Raw genomic sequence first — 12,081 nt, 5'->3', positions numbered from 1 at the left:
GAAGAGAAAATGGCTGAAAATTTCCCGGAAGTAATGAAAGAAATCAGATAACAGATTCTAAAGACTCAAAGAATCCCAAGGAAAATAAATACCAATACCCCCCCCCACACACACACACGTATATACACACACACACACCCTTAGACACACCAAAGATAAATTGAAATTTTTGAACACGTTCAGAAAATGACCCATGTTACACAGAAGAACAAAGAGAATTTAGCAGTCCCAATAATCCCACTCGTGGTGATGCACTTAGCAGAAATCCAGTGTTAAGAGAGGCAATTCAGAAACGAAGGAGTAAAAAACCGTGTGATTCCATTTACATAAAGTTCAAGAATTAGCAGAATCAGCTATGGGGATAGAAGCAAACATATGGTTTCTTTAAGGGCATTGGCTTGTAGTGAGCACAAGTGAGGCACAGGAACACTGGGAATATTCTAAACCTTGCTTTTGTATTTGATTTTCTTGCTTTTTGTAGATTCAGCTATTTATATTTTATTTGTAGGAGTTCATATATTTTGTGTGTATTGTTTCTTTAAAAAACTTATGCACTGAAAATATTTTCTAGTCTGCAACTAATTTTTTTTTTCTTTCTTTCTTTTTCTTTTCTTTTTTTTTTTTTTTTTTTGGCTTGCAGGATCTTGGTCCCCAGACACCAGGGATTGAACCCGGGCCCCCTGCAATGCACTGGAAGCTCAGAGTCCTAACCACTGGACAGCCAGAGAATTCCCTGCAATCAAGCTTTTAACTTTCTTAAAAGTCTCTTTCAATGAGCAGAGATTTTTAATCTTAAGGAAACTCTCCTGTTTATCATATTAAATTTCAATGAGGTGGCACTTAAGATTTGTATATCACTAGCTTAAAACTGCACAAAAATGAAATAAATGTGAAAGCAAAAAAAAAAAAACTGAAGAAAAATTGAGATCTTAATAGAAAGAAAATGAAAACAAGAAAAAATAATGTATACTCTAAAATTCTAATTAGAGTCTCAACAGTGTTGTAATTTGCTAAAATAAACTTTTGAGTTTATGTTGAAGAATAAATATCTATATTAGCAATGTAGTTTATGCAAACAGAAGACTGGTGAAGAGATCTCCCTTATGACATATTAAAAATAATATAAAGCCACCATAATCAAGTTAGTATGCTATTGGAACAGACTTAGAAAAAAATAAGTAGAAAGAATAGATTTCAGAAATAGGCTGCAAAGTATATAAACTTTCAATACATGAAAAGGAATATATTTCAATTCAACAGGAAAATATTGTGTAGTTTAAAAACTGTGGCTGACACGAATTACTGTCCATTTAAAAGAAATTTATGTAGAACTGTACCTCACACCATATACAAAAATATATTTCAGAGCTTCCCTGTTGGCGCAGTGGTTGAGAGTCCACCTGCTGATGCAGGAGACGCGGGTTCGTGCCCCGGTCCGGGAAGATCCCACATGTCGCGGAGCGGCTGGGCCCGTGAGCCATGGCCGCTGAGCCTGCGCGTCCGGAGCCTGTGCTCCGCAACGGGAGAGGCCGCAACGGTGAGAGGCCCGCGTACAGTAAAAAAAAAAAAAAAAAATCCCAGACTATAACAAAAATACTACAACAAAACGACTATTCAGTATAAAACCAATGATCGTATTTATGTAAAAATAATATACGTGCATATATGTTTCTCTATCCATCTGTCTTGCCAAGAGGTTATTGTTAGTCATCTCCAGAAATTGAAAACTTCAAGTGCTTTTGACTTTCCTCTTACATTTTGCTATATTTTTTGAAGAATTTACGATGAACATGAATTATTTATCTAATCAGAAAGAAACGAGTAAACATTTTTTATTTAAAAAAGGAAAAGTGTAGCCCATGTGTAATCTGTAAATTTATGACTCAGAATAAGTGAATGATTGTAATACCTCACCACTGTGATTTGTCACAAGCAGAGAGCTTCACGCACAGGTAATTCTCTATCTACAACCACCGAGCTGTCTTTCCTCTTGAAAGAGTCCTTGTCGTAGCAATTCCCCCTGACGTACCTTGGAGCCACTGCCCACTGGATTAGCTGGTATCGTGCCACGTGTAATAAATGATGCCACTCTGCGAAGCTTCTACTTCTACATTTGCTGCTCTTGCCTTGGTTTCACTGAATGCAGCTGCTCTTCCTAGCGACTTCCACACCCATGCCCTCCTCCAGGCAGTGAACAAGTTATGCTTTAAGTAGTCCGGTACAATATGATGTTCTGTGATTATGAAAATGTTCTGTATCTGCTCTGGCAATAAAGTAGACTCTAGCCACATGTGTGCATTGAGTGCTTGAAAGGTGGTTACTGCGATCAAGGAACCTACTTCTAAGATCTTATTTAATTTCGATTTATTTATATTTAAATACTCACATATGGCCAGTGGATACCATATTCGACAGTGTGGCTTTAGAGTGATTCTTTCTAATGGGTGAGAAATAATGCGGGTTTATTCCCCTTTATACCACATTTCTCACTCTCCCTGAACACACAGGCCTTGCAGATATGGCTGTGCTCCGGGCCACAGCCTCATTGCAATCATACTCTCAAGTCTTTCTTCACTTATAATTATGTGTTTTCTGGATCCATATTATCTTTTCCTCGGTCAAAACTCCATTATGGGGTATTTATCTTGTAAGGAAATCTGTTTATATTCAAATCAACACTATGGATTGTATATAAGTTCCCTTTCACATGGATTCTGGACCCCCAAAACCCAATGGATCTGACTGGGCATGCTTTTTAACCTTAACAAATACTTGTGACAACTACAGGAACACACTCCTAAGCATTTTCTGAAATGAGGCTCGTCTGCCAAAAGCATGACTGGAGGACGCATTGCCCGATTTTCCCTGTGATCCCTTCAAAGCTTTACCTCTGAGCCACGAATGTGCCACCATGAGGGATGCCTCCACTCACCTTAAAATAAAGTAAGATTTTAGAAGTAGGTTCCTTGATTGTAGTAACCACATGTCAAGCACTCAGTACATACGTGTGGCTAGTTGCTACCTTATTGCCAGCACATGGAGATTTAAAAAGCATTTCCCACCTGTGGTCACCACAAAGGAGAGCACCAGAGTTACCATTAGCCCCAGATAGGCTGGGAACCTAGGAGCGGCCACCATAGCACTGGCCTAAAGTTCATTTTCTCTGTCACTTCCTGGGGGGACAAGCCCGACCCACATGCAGGGTCAGGATTGGCTGACAATTTGCCTCACCACATATTCAGAGTGTCGTTCGATTTCTTCTGTTCTCCTCCTGGACACACAGCAGCTGCTTCTTTCGGACACTCAAAACAGAAGTTACACATCATTTTCTGGGCAATGGGAGCCGACGCACAGAGCACAATGGTTCAGAGTGAGGACACGGGAGCCCGGATGCCTGGGAGTAAGTCCTGCCTCTTCACTTCCCGTTTTGTTCTGTGTACTTGAGCAAGTTTTGAATCTCTCTGTCTCCCTATCCTCATATTTAAAGGAGGAATAATAATAGTATATGGGATTCAGAGGGTTGTTGAAAGAGTGAAATAAACCAGTATATAAAGCACTGATAACAATGCTTGGCAATATAACTGGTGCTATCTGGTACAATATTAGTTCTCATCATTTCCTGCCCACATCCTAAAGGCGGCTACCCTTTTAACATTCAGGAAGAAAGCAATGTTGTTCAGAGATTTTCCTTCGATGAGCAACCAAGTTTCTTACATCTTTCACCTTTGGTGGGAAAAACACACCCACACACACCTACACACATCTTCAGATTAATAATGAGAGTGTAACTTTCATAAATAAAATGTGTTTTTTCCATAAGTTTCTTATTTGAGATGGTAAATATTAAAGCTGAAGGTATGCTTTTCTTTAGAGTAACTTTTTACTCTTTAGTGATCAACTGAGCTCCGTGCCCAATTTTCATGAGTGCTATATTGATCGATGAACCATCGTAAACGTTTAGCGTAGCACAGAAATTCACTTTGTAGAATCTAATATATTCAGGCACCAGAAGTGTGCAGGAGCCATAATCCATGACCATTTTTATGTATCCCATAAATTTATTTCAAAACTCTCTCACCATGAAAGTTACCCTCTTGACTATTGTTGAGAGTTCATATAAATTGGGATATAGAAAATATGGCTAAGAGATACATGAGACAATGTTGCTGATGAAGAATGGATGGTTCTAATAGTCTTTGAAAATCAGATCATCTGATGGTTGCCAAGACTTGTCTGGTAAAGGCTGCCTACAAAACAGAGGTACAGGAAATTCCCGTCTTTTTACCAATGATAGAACCATAGAGATGATGTGCTAGAGAGGAGAAGCAAGGTCTGATTGGACTCAAATTTGGGATGGGAGATGTCTATTCAATTGGCCTAAGAAGCCATAGGGCCAATGCAGAAGTAAAATATCAAATAAATGAGGATTGACAGGTGAGAGGATGTGAGAAAACCAAGAAGAAGCCTATTATGGGTGGTTCTGCAGCTAATACGGTGATCTACGAAGTGTTCTTTTCCCACGCCAGCACACTTATTTCCACAGCATTAAGGGTCATTATCAAGTCAGGCTTATCTCTACTCCCTCACTCATCCATTTCCATCTTGGCCAAATCTTTGATTATTGTCTGGTCAGCTGTCCAATAGTTGGAGACATGCTTGAGGTGAGTTTATATTAATGAGCTAAAACACTGAGCTCTAGATCAGCTTCTAAAGATATGAGAGTGATAGTGGTAGGGAGAGAGGCTGAAACTTAGACATCTTTTAGCCACAGATTGGAATGGGTTACCATAAGCTATCTTTGGAGAATCGCTTGGGTGGATGGTGGGAGTAGACAGAGACTTCTATGATGATATTTCTTTTGAATGGAGACTTGGCTAAATGTGCTACAGGAAGATTCTTCTTTAGGTGACTGGTGCAGCAATTCAACTGATTTCCTCTTCCAAAAGTGTCCCCATACTTTTCTTGCAATTAGTCCTTTGTGGCTGGTAGTACAGAGGCTCATTGAGCATAGAAATGCCTTAATAAGGACCTTACAGGGCTTAATGTGAACCGGGATACCTAGAATGAAATGATGATGTCGAAGGAGCCACAGAGAAGAATAACAGAGAAAAAAGGACCAAAGTGTTCAGGGATGACGAGGGTCCATAATAGGGTGCCCAATCATCCTTGTCTGTCCCAAACTGAGAGTGTTTTCAGGATATGGGACTCTCAGTTTTAAAACTGGGGAACTATTAAAACTATTGGGCAAACCAGGACAATTTGGTCACTGTAGTCAAGCATCTTATATCAGTATGGCTACCATGAATGACTAAGATGGCTTCATGGCCCTAGAGTGGTACTTAAAAGATCCAAAGTAGGGTCAAGTCAGGTGACCCTCTAGAGACACTTAATAAATGAAATTTAGCCTTTTCAGTTTTCCAGACAGCTTCCTTTAATAATACGTAATAAATATTTTTTCTGGATTTGTATCCATCAGGCATCCCTGGTACCTGATTGAGTTTTTTGAAATGTGCTTTCTGAGAACTATAAAAACAGCAAAAGTTCAATGTAAACCATCTTCTTCTGGCCTTTTGAGGCTGGAATTTCTGCGAGACAGCCTAACACAGGTTGTGTCTGTTAGAAATAGAGTTATTTTCCAGTAACTTGGAAAAATGTTTTCTAAAGTGATGCCCTATCGATAAAAGACATCTTAGAATTTTCCAAGTGTTGTTCTTTAAAAAAGATCTGAGTACCTCACAAATCTTGGGGCAGTGAAAATTCTCCAGAATATGGACAGGCATAAAATAAATATATACCAAGAGGGTTCTACCTCTATCAAGGGATTGGGATGTCTCTGACATTCCACAATTTGTAGGGAAAGGTCATCTATGAAGTGGCAAGAAGTAGATTGAGACATAGTACCTACACTGTGAATTTCTGCTCCCATAGCTGAGAATGCAGAGAAATCCTTTCTATTGCAAGCACTCTTGTTCAGCCACATGTCTTGCCCATTCCTGAAGTGTGGGAGAGCTATTAAGGAAACATGATTCAATGTCTTTTTCCACACTCTTAGCCACAGTACTAGACTTATCCCACAAAAATATAGCCAATACCTAGCGAGTTTCAACAAAAAAGAGCCACTCTTATACAAGGCCAAATCCTTTACCTAATGAAATACTTAGAAGAGGAAATTAGCAGAAACTAATAGTTCTCTGATCCTGCCAGAAGTAGTGAATCAGTTAATTTGTGCTCTCTGCTTGAACTGGGCATTAAGAACCCTGGAGAATTCTGTTAGAAACATCTTATAACAGGCAAAGAGAGATGCTTAGGGACTTTTCTTCCACCTTTCCTTTCTTCCTTCCTTCCTGAAATATTATTCCAGTGAGATACCTCCAGGTAGGAATACAAGATGTTATAAGAATGTAAAAGAGGATAATTGGATGGAATCAAATTCTAGTAGACTTGCAGGAGTAGGGCAAAGTGTTTTGATAGATTTTAGAAGGTTTCTGCATTCACTGTGAATAAGTAATTGGAGGTCACCTGCTGACAGTGATAGGAGCAGTAAGAGTGTTTGATGTCAGATGAGTGGGAAACGTGGGAAATATTTGTGGTAGATAATATAGTGCAATTTGATCAAATAAATATTGGACAATATTCTATAAGAAGGATCTAGTTATAGTGAGCGATCTTGAATTATTAGTGGTACCAGCTTGCCAAGTTAGATAATTTTCTCTAGCTGTGTTCAGCTGCCCAGAAGCGAAAAAACTCATAAGAACAAGACAAAAATTATTAAATAATAAATCTTATAACTGAATTCAGAAAGAGAAAGAAGACAGAAGAGAACAATAATGGGGGAAAATAAAATATCAAGATGGTTAAAAAAATATTAAGTGTGATTAGTTGGCCAAAGGAGCTAGAAAGACAGAGAACATGATACTTAAATGAGTGATTTGGGAAATAGAACATTTGAGTACTGAAATTAAGAGCACAGAAGAATTTGTTCATCATGTTTTAGAAGGCAGAAAAAGGGATTTAGATGAGAGTAGGAGTAGAAAATAGGGTCCAAAACAAGGAAGTTACAGAGCATCATGTATTGATAGTCTGCTAAAGAAGAGGTTGCCAGCCCAGGCTATGAGTGTGGGCAGATAGAGGCAAAGGGGATTGTATTAATCATGGTTCTTAGTCTCAAAGAATAGAACCCACTTGAGTTATCTTGAACAGAAAAGGATTTATTAGAGAACCAGAGCACTACAGGTCGGTCCCATACAACCGGGAAACATAGAGCTCGGGGCAACACAGTTCAAAGACACATAATACCAGTAGCACTGCTAGGATATCCCTGTCCACGTGGAGAACCTCTTATGCTAGTGATGGAAGCTAAACATAATTGGCCACGGTTACCTTGAAAAACCAAATGCCTCTGTGACATTGGTTGCTTGTAGATCTAGTCAGTCTTGTGCATCAAGTTGCTTACTTCCACATTTAGGACTAATGCACATGTATCTGTGCAGAGGAAGACGGGCACACACAGAACCGTCACTTCCCAGGGCTCTTCCGGCTTTGCCAGCCCTCATGGAAAGTCAGATAAGGTTAGAATGGGTGCTAAAATAGTGAATCTACTGTATCTGACCCAAAGTATTTATATTTGAGTATTAATTTGAGTATCAATCTGAGTATTAATTGATGGAAAAAAGAAAAGAATCGTGAATCTACTCTATCTGACCCAAAGCAATTTATATTTGAGTATTTGAGTATTAATTTGAGTAGTAATTGATGGAAAAAAGAAAAGAATCGTGACAAGCTTAAACTGAGTCAAATGGAGAGAGGCCCTTGCTTCATTGGCTTTGTGTATTGTTAGCCAGATAACAGGGGTCACATCACACAAGATTCAGTAGAGCACGTGTGTTCATTTTGGCTCTTTCGACTCTGGACACTGCCATTCTGAGAGGTAGCAGTCTCTGCTGTACCACCTGAGTATGGCCTCTTTCTCTTTTCTTAAGGTGGGACATAAAAAAGTCTACTCATCAATTTGTACAAGAATTGATCATAAATCTAAATAGGAGATGAACACTGTAAAAAATTTTTAAAGGAAACCATAGGAGTAAATATTTGTGGCCTTAGGTTAGGCAATTATTTCTCAGATATGACACAAAATTATAAATTACAAAAGACATATTAGATAAATCAGACATCATCAAACAAAGATTTTGTGCTTCAAAGGACACCATCAGGAAAGTGAAAAGACAGTTCACAAAATGGAATGAAATATTTGCACATGTTGTATCCAATATGGAACAAGTGCCCGGAATATATAAAGAACTCTTAAAATTCAACAATAAAAAGACACATAATGTAATTTTTAAATGGGCAGAAGATTTAAATAGACATTTCTCCAAAGAGGATGAACAAATCACCAATAAGCACATGAAAAGTTGCTAAATATCATTAGTCCCTAGGAAATACAAATTTAAACCGCAGTGAAATATCACTTCCCATACATGGCAGTAGCTAAAATTAAAAAGAAAGACGATAACAACTATTAGAAAGAATGTGGAGGAATTGGAACCCACGTACATTGCTGGTAGGACTATAAAATGGTGCAGCTACTGTGGAAAGAGTTCGGCAATTTCTCAAAACGTTAAAACACAAATTTTCCATATGATCCAATAATTCTACGCCTACGTATTTACTAAAGAGAAATAAAAAATATGTCTACACAAAAAAATGTATACAAATGTTGAGAGCAGCATTATATATAATAGCTAAAAGGTAGAAACAACCCAAACGTTCACCAACTGTTGCATGGAAAAATAAAATGTGGTACATCCATGCAATGGGATATTACCTGGCAATAAAAAGTAATAAAGCACTAATACATACTTTAACATGGATGAACCTTCAAAACATTATTCCAAGTGAAAGAAGACACTCACAAGTTACCACGTATGTGTATGACCCCATGTGTATAGAATGTCTAGGACAGGAAAATCCATAGTGATGGAGAGTGGATTAGTAGTCGGTGAGGGATGAGGAAAGAAGGGAATGTTGAACGACTACCAATAAGTATGGGATTTCTTTGGGGGTGGGGAAATGTTTCAAAATTAAATTGTGGTGATCACTGCACCATTCTGTGCACCTACGAAAAGCTATGGAATTACACCCTTTAAAATACATTTAAGATATAAATATAAAATATATCTCAATGAAACTTATTAATATGTATATACACACACACACACACACACACACACACACACACACACACACTCAGGTAACATACACTTAAAGTCCCCAAAGGTGACCTAACAAAATACTAGCATCCTTGGTAACTTTGGACTCCTTTGTTTCCATATTCTTTCTGGGTGGATACCTTCTTTGCCGAATTGCTAATTCTGAACCTGTTTAATATAGCAGCCCTAATTTTCTCTTTAGAATCAATCTCTTTGCCAGATGTTTTGTCTGACACTCTGGTAACAGAGACCTCCTGGTTATCATGGGAACTATCACTCCCTCATCACTGTTTCCAGTGAACACAACGTGGAATGGGGAACATGCATCCCAGTCTGTTGGGAAAGGGACATCTATGCATATCCATACCACCCCCTGCAGTTTACAGAAGGTTTCTCACACCAGCACTCGGCATTTCTTCTTAAGGAGTTTAGAGATGTTCCCTCAAGACTTACTTTCCTTACCTGGATGCGATTCATTTTTGATATGCAGGGTGGAAATTTGTAGGAAAACCTGTATTTGTGATATGATCGTCATCACGTGTATCCACAACCACATGATCACACTTAGTATGGGAAGCAGGTAACGGAGCCGCCCCCTCTGCACTCCTCTTTAAGGATGCTTCAAGCAATTTTTGGCTCAACTTGACTGCATATCTGACACCCTCGCGTGGAGGATGTGCGTAATACAGCTCTCTGGCGGTTCTGTCGTGAGGTAGAAGGGCCTAACTGCTAGAGCAACACAGGAATTATGCTGCTTGCGAAACATTCCTGAGTTGGCGTCTAAAAATGAATGGCTCCAAACTACTGAACATACTGAGTCTGTGGGAGACTCAGCTCATGACATACTTACCTGTTGGTTACCACGGAAGGAGCCACTTCTGATGAGGAAGAAAGAAAAAGTAACATCAGTGCGTTGCCACGATGGATGCCAACAGAGTGAGTATGTTTCAAGGTAGAATGGGGTGCCTGTACTTTGGTATTCCAGAAGACACGTAGGTCCCCTTTCTGGGCAACAGCACAGCCACTGCCTGGATCTCATGTGTCCAGTAGTTACAGGGGAAACCATCAAGGTCGGACCTGAACCACCCACGAGCCGGGTTCTCCAGTTAGCCTGGCAAGTGTTCTAGTGCTGGGCAAATTCAATGTATTTTGAGCTCATATAGATTCTCTCCACTGTGATTTTGCAGTGCTACATGGTGGCACAGCTTAGCCATTTTCCAACTATTTCTGCCCAGGAAAAATATGTGATGATCACCAAAGTTTCTTTTGTGGCAGAGATGCCAGGCCGTCAGACAATTAAAAATATCCAAAATTTTCTGTAACCGGCCAGGTACTTCTAACTTTATTTTTTCATGCACATGATTTTATTACTGAAACTTATAAAGTAGCTTGTCTTAAAAAATAGTGTCCAAACATCTAACGCTGCCGCCTCTAGACAGGCTCTGGAATCAGCCTCCCTCGGCTTAAATCCCATATCTGCCACATATTAGTTGTATGTCCTTGGGCAAGATGCTTTGTGTAACCTGTTCCTTTTCCTCTGTAAATCGGGGCGGGGCGGATGTTAATCGGGGTTCTTAATAAGGTCATTATGGGGTTCAATGAGTTAATAAATGTACAAAACACTGCCTAGAATAAAGTAAGCTCTTAATAGATATTATTTTATTTTACATTATATCATTAACGTCTTGATTTCGCATCTGGTTCCTCTCATCCTGATTCTGGATCTTCTTTTTAGACTATGGTATAAATCTTTCCCACTAGCTCTTCCCACATAGGACTCGCTATGGTGGTTCTTATTCAGTTCTAGAGAACCAGCTCTAGACTCTACTCTGTGTGTTATCTTGCAAATCCCAAGTAAGAGGTAAGGAGGAGGCTACAGTTTTTATGACCAAAGGCTAGCAAGAGAGGTGGTTAGATTCAGACACTAACACGCCAAGTACTGTTCTAAGCAACACAAGCACACAGCATCCACCAGGGGGTGCCTGTCTTGTAGAGATGGGTGAATTTTGCTCAGTTCAGGGAAGATTTTTAAAGAGACTCAAACTGAACAAGCACTGACGTAAGCCCGAACGTGAGGTGGGATTTTGTCTTCAGTACTAATTGCATGGATAGAGAGCTAATGTTGCAGCCCAAAGTCACTTAATGAAGCTCTAGGAGAGGCATTAGAATACTGTGAAGATTCCGTACAAATTAGACATCTTTAACCGTCCTCTCTTTTCAGTTGTACCCCCTGCCCCTGCCCCCAACACACACACACTCAAACACACACACATATACACACATTCTCCTGCACACAAACACACACAGACACACACATTCACTCACCTGGCCCATGTTACCCCCCTGAAAAGAATATTTCCTCACATTTACAGGACATAGTTCTAACTGATTTTGTTTGCTGAAAGCTACGGTGTTTAGAATCCACTGCAATTTCTGATTCTGCATCTTTGACTCAGAAACTGTGTGGTGCCTTCGTTTCAAACAGACCCAATCATGCCGTGTTGAATTTAATAAATATAACCTCAATTCTTGACTCTTTCCTAAGTTATTTGCACTTTCTACATCAACTTCAGGAAGTTCTCCCGATTAGCTATAAGACGTACTCCACTAATAAAATATATACACCTGTGGGCTTTTGCCCAGATGGCAGAAATAAAAAAGAAACTTTAAAAAGAGTTGATCAGGAAGGACTGATCTCTTTGTCATCACTATTTATTAAAGGCAAGCATTTTAGAAAACTAAACTAGCTTTCTTAAATTTAGAAAATTAAACTAGCTTCTACTTTAGGGAGCTGATTAAACAATTCTTTGTAGGTATGTATAGATTTGAACTGCTTTTAAAATCTTATTTCATTAATATAATTACCATTCAA

Source organism: Delphinus delphis, chromosome 21, assembly GCF_949987515.2.
Source record: "Delphinus delphis chromosome 21, mDelDel1.2, whole genome shotgun sequence".
In the NCBI taxonomy this organism is placed as follows: Eukaryota; Metazoa; Chordata; class Mammalia; order Artiodactyla; family Delphinidae; genus Delphinus; species Delphinus delphis.
Note: the sequence above shows the minus strand (reverse complement) of the source record.